At 46.5% G+C, this 19249-nt stretch overlaps 1 non-coding gene across 1 annotated transcript; it reads left to right on the top strand.

Moving 5' to 3' along the window:
• Nucleotides 1–18374: 18374 nt before the first annotated feature.
• Trnap-cgg lies at nucleotides 18375–18449 on the top strand. Its single transcript has one exon. It is a non-coding gene; the product is annotated as a tRNA-Pro (tRNA).
• Nucleotides 18450–19249: the final 800 nt, after the last annotated feature.

Genomic DNA, 19249 nt, shown 5'->3' with positions numbered 1-19249 from the left:
GAATCTCTTGACAAAGCTTTGGACTGGTTTACTGCTAATAAACTCTTTTTTAATCCCGATAAAACAGAACAGCTCATTCTAGGCAAGGCAAAGGATATAGAAACTAAATCAGTAAAACTTATAGGTACTCACATTGACTCCAAACTTAATTGGCAAGAACATATCAACCATGTCTGCAGAAAGATATATCTGGTATCATACCTCTTTCTGAAACTAAGGGACATGGATTGCCTTCGGATGACATACTTCGGACTTTTATAATCGCATATGATATATGGCATTATTATATGGGGACATTCTCCCCATGTTGATAACATTTTAAGAATACAAAAGAAAGTTTTGCGTTTAGTTTGTAAGACAGGTCATTTGGAACATTGTCGTCCACTCTTCACCTGGCTCCCTATATATTGCAGGACTTCACATTAGAAATAATATGACAGAACTGGTTCTCAGGGGGGAAGTTCACGACCACATTATTAGGGCTAAGTCGAAGTTAGATATACCTCGGCACAGGTTGGCAATGACTGGAAATTTTCACGAAGTAAACCCACTCAGAATTTTCAATAAGTTACCAGTCTTTGCTCGGACCATGGATATAATTATTTTTAACATTAGTGGTACAACTGGCTAACAGATCACCCTTTTTATAATATTAAAGAATACTTTGATTTACCAGATTATTATATTAACTTTTGACAATTGTTACTTTTAATTGTATTATTACGTAGCGCATAAGCTTTGTAGAACTAATATTTAATGCTACACATTGTACTACTGTGCATTCTATGTACTTTATCTTGTATCAAATTGACGAAACCCATATCATTGTGAAATGATTTATGGTGAATAAAGATTCTTGATTCTTGGAGAATGGGAGTTATTGCCTCAACATGAGACTGATGAAATTGTTCACAGCATGCCCGTCATTTGTCAGGTCTGCATTGCTCCCAGAGGTGGTCACACACCATGCTAAGCGCTTTAGCCGGCCGGTGTAGCCGAGCGGTTCTAGTCGCTGCAGTCTCGAACCGCGCGACCGCTACGGTCGCAGGTTCGAATCCTGTCTCGGACATGGATGTATGTGATGTCCTTAGGTTAGTTAGGTATAAGTAGTTCTAAGTTCTAGGTGACTGATGACCTCAGAAGTCCCATTGTGCTCAGAGCCATTTGAACCATCTTCCTATTCCAAACTCGATTACTGCCTGCTGCTTCTCACGCATCGACATAGTTATAGCAGCAGAGGGCTGGAAATACGTAGACAAGAAGAATAACTATGTGAAATGTTAATAACTGCGGTATTGCCCAAAGATTGCGGTTGCACACCACAGTTGGCAACGTGCATTCACACAGCAGACATTGCGAGAAGCCGGCGTTTTGCAACCAACCATCGGCTGTACGAGCACTTCCTGGGCTGCTAGCCGGCCGCTTTGACCGAGTGGTTCTAGGTGCTTCAGTCCGGAACCGCGCTGCTGCTACGGTCGCAGGTTCGTATGTGTGTGATGTACTTAGGTTAGTTAGGTTTAAGTAGTTCTAAGTCTAGGGGACTGATGACCTCAAATGTTAAGTCCCATAGTGATTAGAGCCATTTGAAACTTTTTTTTGGACTGACGAGGGAATTTGTTGTTTTCCCTGGCACGCCAGATCAAGTGCTGCAGGGAGCTCTCACGAAACTAGCAATCGTCTTGGTGAACCAACTGTGTGCCTAAAGGAAATGTCTAGTATCAAGAAAATGGTTCAAATGGCTCTGAGCACTATGGGACTTAACATCTGAGGGCATCAGTCCCCTAGAGCTTAGAACTACTTAAACCTAACTAACCTAAGGACATCACAAACATCCATGCCCGAGGCAGGATTCGAACCTGCTACCGTAGCGGTCGCGCGGTTCCAGACTGTAGCGCCTAGAACCGCTCGTCCACCCAGGCCGGCGTCTTGTATCCTACTAGATTTAATTGTGACCACAGTCGCTGTCTTATCATGAAAAAAATGCCGTTGCAATCAATCTAAACAAGTTTCGTTACAACTGCCAAATCAAATTCACATACATGGCAAGAAATAATTTGTTCAATAAGACAATAAGTGAAATTAATGATTTGAGAGTGAAAGAAAATGAATTGATATAGGATAACACAGGGTTGCCACTAGCGGAAGTCGCTGAACAATTAATGTCCAAATGGTGGTCATTAAACAAATGGGACGACTTTAAGGTTTATAAATTGACAACTGAATACAAAACGAAAACAGAGGGTTTATAAATTGACAACTGAGTGCAAAACAAAAACAGAGGCCAAACCCACAATTAGAAAGTTATGGTAAAGGAGGACACCTACGTTCAACATCAATAACTTCCTCGGTGTCTCCATCATTGACGAATAACATGAGTAATCATTTCACCCTTTACCGTCGCAAGAAGACAGGCAGAATAAGAGTGCTTGTGTTGTGCCTCTTAATTTTCATACTGCATAAATTCTAGAAATCCCCGTGAATTTAGACGCTCTAACAAAAATATCCCTCTCCAGATAATTATAGACTTCGGCGCCAATCTCTTGAACTGCAACGTCGCCTTACCACCCTTGGATTGCATGCGTGGCGGCCAGCTGTGCGCTTCTGAAATCCTCTGGAGTGTTGCACGAGGCGTGCGCAGGATTTCCCATACAGAGGTGGAGCTTGGGGACTCGGCGCTTCATCGTGGCAGATGCCGTTCCGAAAGAAAAACTATGAGACTCACAACAGGACAGCCAAGTTACTTGCCGTCCCGGAAAAAGATTCCGCACTCCTCACGTCTCTGGCTTTCCATCTAAGCTTGGAGCAGCGCTCACGTTCTCCCTCGCAATCAATCGTAGGACAGCCCAAAAACTCTCTTCCAATTACAGCGAATAATAATGGCTTTTGCCTCCTACCAGAATGGTGACTGTGGACCAAGCAATCAGCAACTTTTTCACGAAGCAGCGGCCGGCTGGGCCGATTCCCACGGTGTGGCGGCCGTTCTCCCTACTTGTAAGATTTCTGGATACAGGAACGGAAAATTTTAGGGGGCTACATGGCTACGGAAGACTCAGAGTTTGTATTCACCCGAGTATTTGCGAGACGATATTCTTTCGACTAGCAAGTGGTGTCCCCACTGCGTTCTAGCAGAATGTTTGTTTCGCTCTGCAGGTCACCTGTCCCCCACTCCACGTTCGCTGTGGCTAACGGGGACGGCTCGCCTCACGCTGCCCTCTTGCATGGGTACTCTATTGTGCTGTCCGCATTTCGCCACAACTCGGACCAAACGTCCACTTTTGCTTGGCTATAAGCGGCTTAGCCATGGTCCTGTGAGCGCCAGTTTCTTCATATCTCACCCGGAGGACGCCTGCCGAAATGACTTACAAAAGTCCATCTGTGTCAGACCGATAAGAACCGTGAATTTAGAGGCCCCCAGACGAAGCTCCAGTAACTGTTCCCACATGCAGGAATGTTGGATGGAAAAAAGAATGTAGCACTGAAAACAAGTTAAAGAACGTTGTAATCAAGATAAAACTAACTACAGCACCCATCAAACCTTGTAACTACTCAAGTTTCATGTCCTAATTAAATCTGGTTTGCAAGGTTGAATTATTTGCACGTGATGTGCTTACAAGCTGATTAAAAAAATGTGAGGAAAAAGCTATATGTGGCCGACGCCTCACAACATTAGCGATATCTCGCTGCAATCCACGTCGACGAATGCGAGAGGCTGAAGAGGCTTTCTCCCAGCACAGCAATGCCCTCGCATGGAGGTCAATATAGAGCCGAGCTTGGAAGCACTCGGTCCCAGTCTGTGACCTCAGCTGAAGAAGTCAACATCATCCAGTTGGACTAAAGAGCTATTCAAGTCTCGGATCTCCCCCAGGGGATCCACAACTCTTTTGTGGATATGTGCGTAGCGAGCACGGGACCCCGAGCTAATGTGGCCTTCCTTCCTTTCCGGGCTGCATACCTTCCCTTTCCGCATCCTTCCCCATCCCCCATCTTCGCCCTCCCTCCCCCCCCCTCACCTCTGGCTCTTTCCTTCCCTTTCTCCCCCTCTTGGAGTATGGTTTGTGCCTACGACCGGAGACGGACGCTTGTAAATGTACCGCATTCTTCGCCTTCCTTGCTATTCAAGTCTCGGATCTCCCCCAGGGGATCCACAACTCTTTTGTGGATATGTGCGTAGCGAGCACGGGACCCCGAGCTAATGTGGCCTTCCTTCCTTTCCGGGCTGCATACCTTCCCTTTCCGCATCCTTCCCCATCCCCCATCTTCGCCCTCCCTCCCCCCTCTCACCTCTGGCTCTTTCCTTCCCTTTCTCCCCCTCTGGGAGTATGGTTTGTGCCTACGTCCGGAGACGGACGCTTGAAAATGTACCGCATTCTTCGCCTTCCTTGCTTGTATGTCTTCATCTTTCTTTGTCCTTCTCTTTTCCTTACCTCTTCTCTTTACCTCTTCTCTTTACCCTTTTCTCCGCTGCGGCGTTTGAGACCTCTCTTCTTTCCTTTCCCTGTCTCTTTCTTCCTCCCTGTGCGTGTCTGAAGGCCGACCCACGCACTTCCATGCGTAGCCGGTGACGGGGCAACGCGTAATTCCCCGCCCCGTGTAGACAGGTAGGACACGTACGTACCCCCTGGTAACGGCCAGGCCCAGGGAGGGGTGATTACCCGAGCTGATACCTTCCGAAAGTGCCGATTGGTCCCTCCGTCCGTTTGTCGGGAGGTGTGACCTGAGGTGTGAACAATCACCTAAGGCGGGAGTGCCCTCAGTGAGGGCCCCCACAAGGGAGGAGTGCGCCATCGGAGACGCCGGTAATCATGGGGGATTCTTCCGCAATGGTTTCCTCACCTTCCACTATGTCTGCTCACAAACGTAAGTTCACTGAGTCTCAGCCACAGACAGTTCTTCCATCGTTGCCACAGTTCCTTGTTGTTTCTCGGTCTGACGAAGGTCACGACTTCTCCACGGTCAACCCTTTCATTATTCAGAAAGGTGTCGACGCAATTGCAGGTCCTGTAAAGTCTTGTTCCAGATTACGGAATGTTACCCTGTTGTTAGAAATAAACAGTGCCCTCCAGGCACAAAAATTGCTGCGTACTTCTCTGCTCCACACCTTCCCTGTCCGGCTGGAACCGCATCGTACCTTAAATTCCTCGCGTGGAGTCGTTTATACACGTTCCCTCGATGGATTGTCTGACGAAGAAATTCAGCACTACCTGTCTGACCAGGGCGTAACGGCTGTTCATAGAGTTATGAAAAGGGTTGACACGAACATCATTCCAACCCGCACTGTCTTCTTGACATTTGACAAAGTTCAACTCCCATCGAAAATCAAAGCAGGGTATGAGATAATTTCAGTTCGCCCTTACGTCCCAAACCCTACGCGTTGCTATCGATGTCAGCGGTTCAATCACACCAGCCAGTCCTGTTCCAATCCGGCCAAATGTGTTACGTGTGGCAAGGATGCCCATGAGGGTGCTTGTCCACCTCCATCCCCTCGCTGCATCAACTGTATCGACAGCCCACCGTGCCTCAGACTGGAAAATACAGCACTGTCCTTGCTTCTCCTCGGCCAACAAAGGAGGCGGCCACGCAGACTTGCGACCTCACCTTTAGTGCCACGGTCGTCAGGTCGGCCAGCGCAAAGATCGCCCGTTCAACCTGCCCACTCTATGGCTCACCCTTCGTCGGGTTCTGCTAAATCTCGAGCCCAAAAGTCAGACACCAAGTATTCGAAAAAAGAGCATACTCGTGAAGAGTTTTTACGTACCGCAACTTCACAATCATCGGTTCCTCCTTCATCTAAACATCATACTTCCAAGAAGGCTACAAAAAAACCCAGTTCCTCTCCTTCCCCGCCAAGGCGTGTCCCATCTACAGCACCACCTGGCGGAAATCGCCCTCGGCCGTCTTCTGTGTCGCCGAGGCGCACTGCTGGTGGCCGGTCAACCGGCCGATCGCTGGTGGCAGGAGCTGCTCCTGACCAACCTATGGATCAGGATCTTCTGCCTTCGGCTGAATGCCATTCCATGCTGTCGGTCGCAAGCTCTGAGCAGTCGTTGAGTTGACAGCGACCTTGGTCACATTCCTCAATTTTCTGTTCACCCTATGTCCATTATCTACTGGAATATCCGCGGCATTCGAGCCAATCGGGATGAATTGTCGATCCTCTTACGATCCTACTCGCCGGTCATCTTCTGTCTTCAGGAAACAAAGCTGCGTCCCCATGACCGCTTTGTTCTCCCTCATTTTCAGTCCGTCCGATATGACCTCCCCTCTGTTGAAGGCACTCCAGCCCATGGAGGACTCATGATTCTTCTCCATGATACTCTCCATTATCACCCAATCCCCTTAGTTCCTTCCAGGCTGTCGCCGTCCGTCTTTCCCTTTCTGGATACACGTTCTCTCTTTGTACTGTATACATTCCATCGTCCACACCAATGGCACGAGCTGATCTCCTTCATCTTCTTGGTCAGCTTCCACCCCCCTATTTGCTGGTTGGGGACTTCAATGCCCACCACCCGCTTTGGGGATCTCCACATCCTTGTCCACGTGGCTCCCTATTGCTAGACGTCTTCCACCAAGCGGATCTAGTTTGCCTCAACACTGGGGTCCCCACATTTTTGTCTGCCTCCACGACAAATTTATCTCATTTGGATCTTGCCGTCGGTACTGTTCCGCTAGCTCGACGCTTCGAATGGTTCGCCCTTGATGATACACACTCGAGTGACCACTTTCCATGTGTCCTTAGACTGCAGCCTCAACTGCCATATATGCGCCCGCGACGCTGGAAGTTTGCCCAAGCCGATTGGACACTTTTTTCGTCTCTAGCGACATTCGATGACCGTCGCTTTCCCAGCGTCGACGATGAGGTCACACATATTACCGACGTTATTCTTACAGCTGCGGAACGTTCAATACCACGCACCTCCGAATTGCCCCGGCGCCCCTCAGTTCCTTGGTGGAACGAGGCATGCCGTGACGCAATACGTGAGCGGCGACGTGCTCTTCGCATTTTCCGTCACCATCCTACTTTGGCCAACTGTATCCGCTATAAGCAGCTCCGTGGGCGATGCCGTCGCGTCATCCGCGATAGCAAGAAGGCAAGCTGAAAATTCTTTATTAGCTCATTTAACACCTTCACTCCCTCCTCGGAAGTTTGGAGTCGGCTTCGACGGTTATCAGGCGCGCCTAGTTTCTCCCCGGTCTCTGGGCTCACTGTCGCGCATGATACCTTAGTGGACCCCGTCGCAATTTCTAACTCATTGGGTCAGCACTTTGCTGAGATTTCGAGCTCTTCAAATTACCCGCCAGCGTGTCTCCCGAAGAAACGTGCAGCGGAAGTGCGGCATCTTGCTTTCTCCTCTCAAAATCACGAAAGCTACAATACTGTTTTCTCCATGCGGGAGCTCCAACATGCCCTCTCTTCTTCTCGCTCCTCCGCCCCAGGACCGGATGGTATCCATGTCCAAATGTTGCTGCATTTATCAACCCATAGTCTGCGTTTCCTCCTTCGCCTTTATAATCGAATTTGGACCGACAGTACTTTTCCCAGACGATGGCGGGAAGCTATCGTCGTTCCCGTTCCGAAATCTGGAAAGGACAAACATCTCCCCTCTAGCTATCGCCCCATTTCTCTCACGAGTAGTGTCTGTAAGGTTTTGGAGCGTATGGTGAATTACCGTTTAGCTTGGTGGCTGGAATCCCGCAGTCTTTTAACACCTGCCCAATGCGGATTCCGAAAGCATCGTTCTGCAGTTGACCATCTTGTTGCTCTCTCCACTTATATCATGAACAATTTTCTCCGGAAACGCCAAACGGTATCAATATTTTTTGATCTGGAGAGAGCATACGATACCTGTTGGAGGACAGGCATCCTCCGCACACTGTTCTCTTGGGGCTTTCGAGGCCGGCTGCTCCTTTTTCTTCGCGAATTTATGGCAGAGCGCACATTTAGGGTGCGGGTGAACACTACTCTCTCCCGTACTTTCTCCCAAGAAAACGGGGTACCCCAGGGCTCCGCGCTGAGTGTTGTACTTTTTGCCATCGCCATAAATCCAATTATGGATTGTCTCCTTCCTGATGTCTCGGGCTCCCTCTTTGTGGACGATTTTGCGATCTACTACAGCTCTCAACGGACAAGCCTTCTTGAACGACGTCTTCAAGGATGTCTCGATCGCCTCCACTCTTGGAGCATCGAAACCGGCTTCCGTTTTTCTCCCAGTAAGACCGTTTGTGTTAATTTTTGGCGACGAAAGGAGTTTCTTCCACCCTCCTTACATCTAGGACCTGTCAACCTTCCGTTTTCAGACGTCGCTAAATTCTTGGGTCTTATGTTTGACAGAAAACTGTGCTGGTCCTTCCACGTTTCCTATCTTTCGGCTCGCTGTCTGCGATCCCTCGACACCCTCCGTGTCTTGAATGGTACCTCCTGGGGAGCGGACCGAGTGGTCCTTCTCCGCCTTTATCGCGCCTTAGTGCGCTCGAAATTGGACTATGGAAGCATAGTCTACTCCTCTGCTCGGCCGTCTATTCTTCGGCGTCTCGACTCTATCCACCATCGTGGATTACGTTTAGTGTCTGGAGCTTTTTACGCCAGCCCTGTGGAAAGCCTTTATGCTGAGATTGCTGAACCTCCGCTGTCCAATCGGCGAGCAGTCCTTCTGAGTCGTTATGCTAGCCATCTGTCTTCCATGCCTGCTAATCCAGCCCATGACATTTTTTTCGACGCCTCCTTTGATGTAGGGTATGCAGGCCGCCCCTCCTCCCTACTACCACCGGGAGTCCGCTTCCGTCAACTGCTCCATTCTCTTTCCTTCCGCTTTCCTAAAACCTTCTTGACAACTTGGGGTACAGCACCGCCTTGGCTCCGTCCCCGGATCTGCCTGCTCCGTGACCTTTGTCGATTTCCCAAGGATGGTACCCCTTCACTTGTTTATCGTCGGGTATTTGCTGCTCTATGTGCACAAATGACGGACGCCACATTTATTTACACCGACGGCTCGAAAACATCGTTAGGTGTAGGGAGTGCCTATATTGTTGGCGACACCCCAAATCACTTTCGGCTTCCCGACCAGTGTTCGGTTTATACTGCGGAGCTTTACGCTGTTGTCCAGGCTGTCCACTACATCCGCCGCCATCAGCGGATACAGTACGTTATCTGCTCAGATTCTCTCAGCTCTCTCCTCAGTCTCCAAGCTCTTTACCCTGTGCACCCTCTGGTCCACCGGATTCAGGACTGTCTGCGCTTGCTCCACCTGGGGGGCGTCTCGGTGGCGTTCCTCTGGCTCCCGGGACACGCTGGTATATGTGGGAATGAGGCGGCCGATATATCGGCCAAGGCTGCAGTCTCTCTTCCTCGGCCAGCTATTCAGTCGATTTCCTTCACCGACCTACGGAGCGTTTTATGTCGCAGAGTTGTTCGTTTATGGCACGCGCATTGGTCGACACTTCCCCATAATAAATTGCGGGACGTCAAAGCTCTTCCTTGTGCTTGGACCTCTTCCTCCCGAACGCGTCGTCGGGAGGAGATAATTTTAACTAGACTTCGGATAGCGCACTGTCTTTTTAGCCATCGACATCTTTTAAGCGGCAATCCTCCCCCACTCTGTCCCCACGGCTCTCAGCTGTGGACGGTAAGACACCTTTTAATTGAGTGCCCCTATTTTAATCCGTTACGCTCCCGTCTACAGCTATCGCCTGATATATCGTCGATTTCAGCAGATGACACGCGCTCAGCCGATCGCGTTCTCGAATTTATTAGTGCCAGTGAAATGACGTCAGTCATTTGAAGCTTTTTTTGGGGACAACCAACCCCTTTCTGTAGTGGATTTTTAAGCCTTCCTTCTGCTTTTAGTTTCTCAAATTTTATTACTTTCGTTCCCATTGCTGCTGGTTTCCATTTCTGGTTTTTTATTGTTTCCTAAGTCACGGACCGGGCGCTAATGACCATAGCAGTTTTGCGCCCTAAAGCCAAACCAAAAAAAAAAAAAAAAAAAAGTAAAGTCTCGGATCTAAATGTACTTTGTAAATGTTGAACATTGTACTTCAAGGGAAGAGTTGTTAAATAGTGCATCAAACGATGCTTTAATAGTCAACAACAGCTGTAAATTACCAATCACTCCTGGGGCAAAGGATTATATCAAGTTAAATAAATCTTTTCATCATACTGTGAACTGATATTTCATATGTTGTAATTCAGATGAGCCATCTCCCAGAGCAATCAAAGAACGCACAGTTATGGTCGGACGATTGTATTTTCGCCTGATCATGACAATAATGTTTGTTTTACTTAAAAAGCTTCAAGGTTTTTCACATAAAAATTTCGAAGGCATTATTTTCCAACATTCCATTGGGTGTAAGCGATCCAAGGGACAGAGTGAGCAGCAATATGCAACTGTTTGCTGATGGCACTGTAGTTTACTGGAAAGTGTCGTCGTCTAGTTACTGTAGGAGGACACAGGATTGCTTAATCAGAGTTTCTGTTTTGTGTGAGGAATGGCAGCTTGCTGTAAACGTGAAAGTTGGTAAATTAATGAAGCTGAATAGGAAGAAAGTTCTATAATGTTCGAATGTGGTACTGGTGAGCTGCTGTTTGACACAATCACGCGGCCGGCCGCTGTGGCCGAGCGGTTCTAGGCGCTTCAGTCCGGAACCGCGTGACTGCTACGGTCGCAGGTTCGAATCCTGCCTCGGGCGTGGATGTATGTGATGTCCTTAGGTTAGTTAGGTTTAAGTAGCTGTAAGTTCTAGGGGACTGAAGACCTCAGATGTTAAGTCTCATAGTGCTCAGAGCCATTGGAACCATTTTGAACAAAATCACGCCAGTAAAATATTTAGGAATACCGTCACAAAGAAAACATGAAATGGAACGACCAAGTAAGTTCGGTAGTTCTCGCAGCGAAGCCGAATGGTCGAATTCGGTTTATTGGGCGATTTCTGATAAAATGTGGATCACCAATAAAGCAGACCGCGAACAGGGCACTAGTGCGACACATTCTTGAATCATGCCCGAATCATGGAACCCTTGACAGGTCGGATTTAAGGAATAAATCGAAGAAACACAGGAGGCGTGCTACTACATATGTTAGCAGCTTGTTGAGAGAAACACGCTAGTGTTACGTGGATGTTTGCTGTACTCAGATCGGAATTACTGGAGCCAAGTCGACGATCTTTTTGCTAAACACTGTTCAGAAAATTTATAGAACCATCATTTTCGCCTTACTGCAGAACGATTCTGCCACCATCAACATACATTTCACTTAAGTGCCGCGTATATACGAGAAACGAGGGCTTCCCATACTCCATTTCTGAGGGGAACAGAAAATGGAATGACTATAATGGTACCTGGTATCTTCCGCCTTGCACCGTATGGTGCCTAGTGGAATATGTAGTACTACATGTATATGAGGTGTTGCATTCCAGTAATTCAGCAATTCGTCGAAGTGCAGGATCAATAATTATTCAGTAATCCTTAACACTTTGAGATCAGGAACTTCCAAAACTGCATATTAGACAGCCAATTGCGCGAAACACCTGGAGTGCTCTGCCACCGTCCTTAGGTGGTTTGTACCTTTAAAGAAAGTGTGACTATGTGAAGCATGCTGTTCGCTTATCATCACATTGACGCCAGTTAACATGTACGAGGGTTGTCCAGAAAGTAAGTTCCGATCGGTCGCTAAATGGAAACCACAGTGAAAAATCAGAAACATTTTATTTGCAAGACGTAGCTACACTTTCCAGATACTTCTCTACATAGTTGCCGCTCCGACTTAGACATTTGTTATACGAAATTTCCAACACCATCGTCATAGAAGGCAGCCGCCTGTGCTTTCCGATAATTCTCTACGCTGGTCTATAGTGCGTAGCCTGCGCCCAAGTGTTGTCTTCGTACCCAGCGTTTCATATGAACAGAGATGATACTCAGGACGAGCTAATTAGGGCTGTGTTGTGGGTGATGGAACACTTCCCATCGGAAAGCCTGCAGGAACATCTCCACTGCCCCTGCAGAGTGCGGCTGAGAATTGCCATGAAGAAGGAAGAGCGTGGCAGTTGTGTTAGGTGGGCTGCACTCATTAAGGCGAAGCCTCTAAGCGGGCCCTCCTACTTGCCGGAAACATCGTTGTTATAGGCACATATACTCGCTCACAGTGCGCTAAAAACTGAAAAGAACGTCTTGATGCGATCGACGATCATACTAGATGTAATGTCTCTTGCAGCGGTCTCTCCGCGATATTTTCAGAAATTTTATAAATGATGTAACTCAGTACATATCTAGAAATACCTCTTCTTATCTTACCGATTATTAATGCAAAGTAGTTTCAAGCCCAATTATTCCTTGGAGCGTCCATTTACTCCATGGAATAGCTTCTCTGCTATCTATGTTTTCTCTTAGGAAAAGAGAATAGAGGACTTCTTGCCGATTAGTCGTGAAAGAAGGATGTATATGTATGTATTGTTGAGCTAGTCGCCATCTTGATGAGATTCTGTATGAGAAGGAATTTAATACATGAACTAAACTAAAGTAAGTGTGTTCGCGTATTATTTAACTGATTATTATTGACAGTGTCTGCTTACTACGCTGTGTTGCACGGGATCAGTGGGGAACGTCTGATTTACACTGGAAGAACCTGCCGTTTTGTATGCTCAAGATATCCAGTTACTTCAAATAAATAGGCTAACACGGTCTTACCAGCTGATCTCCGGTCTTCCCCATGTGATCACCGAAAGTTAATAATTATTACAAATGTTTCCAGGAGATCGACTTTTAATATATTTTGTGTGGGATCTACAATTTAAAAACCTCTCTCACACCGGCCTGATTTAGCTTCACTGATCAGGATAGTAAAAAACATGCGTATATTAAGGGAATTTTCATTGACAAAGCAGGCTTATCACATTCACACAGTTCAATACTGTTCTATCCTGATACAATTGATCTTAATTTAAATTCCATAAGGCAGTGAAGCAATTTCGAAGTCTCGGTGCGACGAAAATTGTCAGTCGATCTGCTGGAAACATTTGTAATAATTATTAACTTTCGGTGATCACATGGGGAAGACCGGAGATCTGCTGGTAAGACCATGTTAGCCTATTTATTTGAAGTAACTGGATATCTTGAGCATACAAAACGGCAGGTTCGTCCAGTGTAAATCAGACGTTCCCCACTGATCCCGTGCAACACAGCGTAGTAAGCAGACACTGTCAATAATAATCAGTTAAATAATACGCGAACACACTTACTTTAGTTTACTCATGTATTAAATTCATTCTCATACAGAATCTCATCAAGATGGCGACTAGCTCAACAATACATACATATACATCCTTCTTTCACGACTAATCGGCAAGAAGTCCTCTCTTCTCTTTTCCTAAGAGAAAACATAGATAGCAGAGAAGCTATTCCATGGAGTAAATGGACGCTCCAAGGAATAATTGGGCTTGAAACTACTTTGCATTAATAATCGGTAAGATAAGAAGAGGTATTTCGAGATATGTACTGAGTTATATAATTTATAAAATTTCTGAAAATATCACGGAGAGACCGCTGCAAGAGACATTACATAGAGACACTACCCAACACATCTGGGCAAAGCTTCATCGGGTTTTCACTGTGGTGTCCATTTTGCGACCGATCAGAACTTACTTTCCGGGCAACCCTCGAAAATTCTGAGACATAACGATACAGTCGCTTCTCTTCTGGTAGCAGAAACCTGTCATGTGACGAATGTAAACAGATTGGGACGAGCTCTATTAACTGACGACATATGAGCGGTTTACACGCCAAGTGTCTTCGTTGTAGCTGTCTGTTGTAAGAGACTGCACTGATTGAACATATTGTGCTGTGTTGTGGCCTGTTTGTGTTGTTGATGTGCCGGCCGGTGTGGCCGTGCGGATAAAGGCGCTTCAGTCTGGAACCGCGTGACCGCTGCGGTCGCAGGTTCGAATCCTGCCTCGGAGATGGATGTGTGTGATGTCCTTAGGTTAGTTAGGTTTAATTAGTTCTAAATTCTAGGCGACTGATGACCTAAGAAGTAAAGTCGCATAGTGTTCAGAGCCATTTTTTTGTTGTTGATGTTCATCGAAATCGGGAGTGGGTAAAACCCAGTTCCAGTTCATAGTCTACTCTTCTCGAATAGCAGCCAGAGGACCGCATCCGGAGGACGGATCAGGGACAGCAATGTCACATCCACTCACTCCGCGACATTCTGCTGAGAGGTTGGCGCAAAATCGGGGTTTCAAGAACCTTACGCCATCAGCTCTCCCTCTCTTGCTAGTCAAATAGCGGTGATGTAATTTTTTCCAACGAACAGCACTGCATAAGTGTGCATTAGCGCCCTCGGTTGAGGATGTGAATAGTGTATCATGTGTGTGACAGTGCCGAATGGGCCACAGTGATGAGTGGCTCTGCAACACGAAGACCTCGGCTCTAGACAATGGCAAGGGAAATGTGGGCAATTTTGAGAAACTGCACAATAAAGTTCCAATAAAGTCTTATAAATACGATATTTCAAATACATCCATTGTCAAGGTTCTAACTGTTTCAATTTTGTGATAATAAGATTTGCATTACCAATTTTTACAATAATAAAGAATAACAACCTTAAAAATTAATCCGTGATTCAGCACTATATAAAATTAATTTTATTGTCACCGTAAATAATGTTAAGGATGGCCCTTAACGTTTCTGCCATAACACTGTAACGAAAAATGACGCAATTTAAAACTGTTTTTCTTACTTAAACAGTGTTCACATTGACCTGATTAGCAACAACTTTTGAGGCAGATTTGCGCTCATGAATACATCCAGGATCTTTATCTGAGTCATAATTGCCCACCTCCTTGGCGCCGCCAATCATGCTTCTGGTAGTTGCCACCGTTTACATGCACACATCATTGCCTTTTGTGAGAATCCGAAATTAGAGATAAAGCTGCCATTTCTCGGTTTATCGTGGAACTATCGACTAATATGAATAAAGCACATCACGTACCATGTTTTATACGCAATAACTTTATTCCTCAACGACAATCCCTTACCAATGTTTACAGGCGAAGTCTTTGTGCACAGTTAGACGAGTGCTGGTGTATCCAACGCAAGACACAGTCTCCATGTGGTACAGCAGTGTCATTTGGGTTGCCTGCCCAGCAGGCGTTAAGCGGCAAGACAACGCGGAGCTACACTGAGATGATGAAAGACGTAGGATTGCGATATGCATGTATACAGATGGCAGTGGTATCGCGTACACAAGGTATAAGAGGGCAGTGCATTGGCGGAGATGTCATTTGTACTCAGAGATTCAAATGAAAAGATTTCCGAAGTGATAACGGTCGCACGACGGAAATTAACAAACTCTGAACGTGGAACGGTAGTTGAAGCTAGACGCATGGGACATTCCATATTGGAAATCGTTAGGAAGGTCAATATTCCGAGATCCACAGTGTCAAGAGTGTGTCGAGAATACCAAATTTTAGGTATCACCTCTCACCATGAGCAAAGCACTGGTCGATGAGCTTCACTTATCCATCGAGAGCAACGGCGTTTGCGTAGAGTTGTCACTGCCAACAGACGTGGATAATTACCACAGAAATCGATGCGGGACATACGACGAAAGTATCCGTTACAACAGCGCGACGAAATTTGGCGTTAATGAGCTATGGAAGGAGATGACAGATCCGCGTTCCTTTGCTAACAGCACGACATCGCCTGCAGCGCATCTGGCCTGATCAGATGAGACCCGATTTCAGTTGGTAAGAGCTGATGGTAGGGTTAGAATGTATCGCGGACCCCGCGAAGCCTGGGTCCCAAGTTGTCGACAAGGCACTGTGCAAGCTGTAGGTGGCTTCATAGTGTTGTGGGCTATGTTTGCATGAAATGGACTGGGTCCTCTAGTCTCTGAAAGTGGTTATGTTCTTTGCAGCAAATAACTATGGAAGTGTTATGGATGACAATGCGCCATGTCCCTTGATCACAAGTGTTCGCGATTGGTTTGACGAATATTCTGGACAATTCGAGCGAATGATTTAGCATTTCATATCACCCGATGAGAATCCCATCGAACGTTTATGGGACATAGTCGAGAGGTCAGTTCGTTCACAAAATATTGCACCGACAACAGTTTCGCAACTATGGACGACTATAGAGGCAACATGGCTCGATATTTCTGTAGGGGACCTCCAACGTCGAGTTTATGCACTACGCGATACTGGGAGGAATCCCGCGACTTTTGTCACCTCAGTGTAAGGCCGTACTTCCGGGCTGGTTCCGGAGCCGACGCCCATTCTCCTTGTTACGACGGTTTCCAGCGGAATACAGCCTGCAACCAGTCTTCGGCCGACGCCGCCCGACCACCGTTTCATCATTTCATGTTTGAACGGTGAGGAATTTCTTTCAAGTGTCTATTAACCGGATTAGGATTTTAATTCAGAATGAAACTTGTCAAATGTCGGGTTACTGCAAATGATTTGTTCGTCTTCAGAGCTGTATATTTTTCAAAGTATTACGTGTACAAAAGTGATTGATGCACGAGTAGAACCGTAAACTCTCCGAGTTTGCATTGTGCCCACCAGTTGGCGTTACAAGTTCAGTGCCTGGAGAAAATGGCGACAAAGCAGGGAAAGTGTTTCTGTGTGTTGGAATATGCGAGATATTCATCTGTTACAACAGTGTACCGTGCATCCGGAGACAATTTTTGTAAAAATCAGTCATGTAAACGGAGCGACGTGAGTTGGTACTGACAATTAGGGACATTGGTTGTCCCTGTAAACAGAACAGACAGAAAAGTACCAGCCGACCAAGTGCGCCAGAGGCAACCGTGGAGGGGATGAGGGAAGATTACACACGGTCCGCTTAAGCCACGAACTTGGAATACCGCAGGAAACTATGTAGAATGTTTTACGAAGTCGGTTACATTTCAAACTGTACCGTCTGCAGCTCGTGCAAGAATTAAAAGCGTGGAATTATGACCTCTGCCTTCAAAATGATTCATATGGCTCTCAGCACTACAGGACATAACATCCGAGGTCATCAATCCACTAGACTTAAAACTTCTTAACATATCTAACCTAAGGAAATCACACACATCCATGCCTGAGGCAGGATTCGAACCTGCGACCGTAGCAGCCGCGCGGTTCCGGACTGAAGCGCCTAGAACCGCTCGGCCACACCGGCCGGTCCTGTGCCTTCAATTTCACATCACAATGCAAGAGGCACCCGAGGATGAACATTTCGGCTTCAAGTTGATATTCTGCGAAGAAGCTACTCCAATTACCAGGAAGCTTTCATCGACACGATGTGACAGTGTGTGGCACTGAAAATCCACATGAACTCGTGGCGCATGATTGAGATTCGAAGGTTAATGTTTTCTGTGCAATACCGATTCTCTCAGCGACCACACCGGCACCGAAACGGATGATAACAGAGAGAAGGGCGAAATACTGAAATCGGTCATCCGAAGTTTTCACCGCGGAAGATCGAAACACTGACCCCTAATTCAATCGTCGTGCGAACGTCGAAATGCCAGATGATGTGATAACTGAACGCGGAACTGAAAACCAGCTACAATCGCTTATTAGTGGAAAGGCATCGAACCAGATGAGATATCTATAAGATTCCATAGAGATTATGCGGAAGAACTTGCTCCCCTTCTAGCAGTAATCTATCGTAGAACGCTTGAGCAACGGAAGGTACCTAACGACTGGAAAAAAGCTCACGTCTTTCTCGTTTTTAAGAAAGACCGTAAGACAGATCCCCACAATTAAAGACCTATATCGTTGACGTCAGTCTGTTACAGAATTATGGAACATGTTTTATGCTCAAGCATTATGACGTTCTTGGAAAATGAGCGTCTCCTTTATAAAAATCAACATCAATTCCGCAAACAGATGTTCTGCGAAACTCAGCCCACTCTGTTTCTCAATGGGATAACAGCGCAGCGGATAACGGCGCTCAGGTTGATGCCGTGTTCCTTGACTTCAGTAAGGCATTTGACACCGTCCCGCATTGCCGTTTGATGAAAAAAATATAAGTTTATGGGGTATCGGAGCAGACCTGCGATTGGATTCAAGACTTTCTTGCAGATAGAACTTAACACGAAACTTCCTAGCAGATTAAAACTGTGTGCCCGACCGAGACTCGAACTCATGACCTTTGCTTTTCGCGGGCAAGTGCTCTACCAACTGAGCTACCGAAGCATATCAGCGCACACTCCGCTGCAGAGTGAAAATCTCATTCTGGAAACATCCCCCAGGCTGTGGCTAAGCCATGTCTCCGCAATATCCTTTCTTTCAGGAGTGCTAGTTCTGCAAGGTTCGCAGGAGAGCTTCTGTAAAATTTGGAAGGTAGGAGACGAGGCACTGGCAGAAGTAATGCTGTGAGTACCGGGCGTGAGTCGTGCTTCGGTAGCTCAGTTGGTAGAGCACTTGCCCGCGGAAGGCAAAGGTCCCGAGTTCGAGTCTCGGTCGGGCACTCCGTTTTAATCTGCGAGGAAGTTTCATATCAGCGCACACTCTGCTGCAGAATGAAAATCTCATTCTGAGAACTTAACACGTTGCTCTTAACGGAATTAAATCGACAGTTGTAAAGGTAATATCCGGAGTACCACAGGGAAGTGTGACAGTTGCTGTTTACAATAATTATAAATGATCTAGTAGAAAGCACCGGATGCTTTTTTAGGCTATCCGCAGATGATGCCTTTTTTTTTTACCAAAGGAGCAACGCCAGAAGATAGCAATAATTTGCAGAACTACCTGCAGATAATTGATGAATGGTGCAGACTCTGGCAGTTGACCCTGAACGTAAATAAATGTAACGTATTGCGCATACATAGGAAACGAAATCCACTACTGTATAGCTACACTATTGATGGCAAACAGCTAGAGGCAGCGTCTGCTGTAAAATATCTAGGCGTAACCATTCAGAGCGACCTTAAGTAGAATTACCATATAAAAATGATAGTGGGAAAAATAGACACCAGACACGGATTCATCGGAAGAATTTTAATGAAATGTAACTCATCCACGAAAGAAGTGGCTTAATAGGCGCTTGTTCGCCTGATTCTGGAGTATTGTTCATCTATCTGGGATCCCTATCAGGTACGACTGATAGAGGAGATGGAGAAGATCCAACGAAGAGCGGCTCGTTTCGTCACCGGATCGTTTAGCTGGCGGAGATGCTAACGGAGATGCTAAACAAACTCCACTGGCAGACGTTACAAGAGAGGCGTTGTGGATAACGGAAAGATCTACTATTGAAATTTCGGTACAGCAC

This window comes from Schistocerca americana, chromosome 3, assembly GCF_021461395.2.
Source record: "Schistocerca americana isolate TAMUIC-IGC-003095 chromosome 3, iqSchAmer2.1, whole genome shotgun sequence".
Lineage (NCBI taxonomy): Eukaryota > Metazoa > Arthropoda > Insecta > Orthoptera > Acrididae > Schistocerca > Schistocerca americana.
This window is presented reverse-complemented; position numbering and strand designations above follow the sequence as displayed.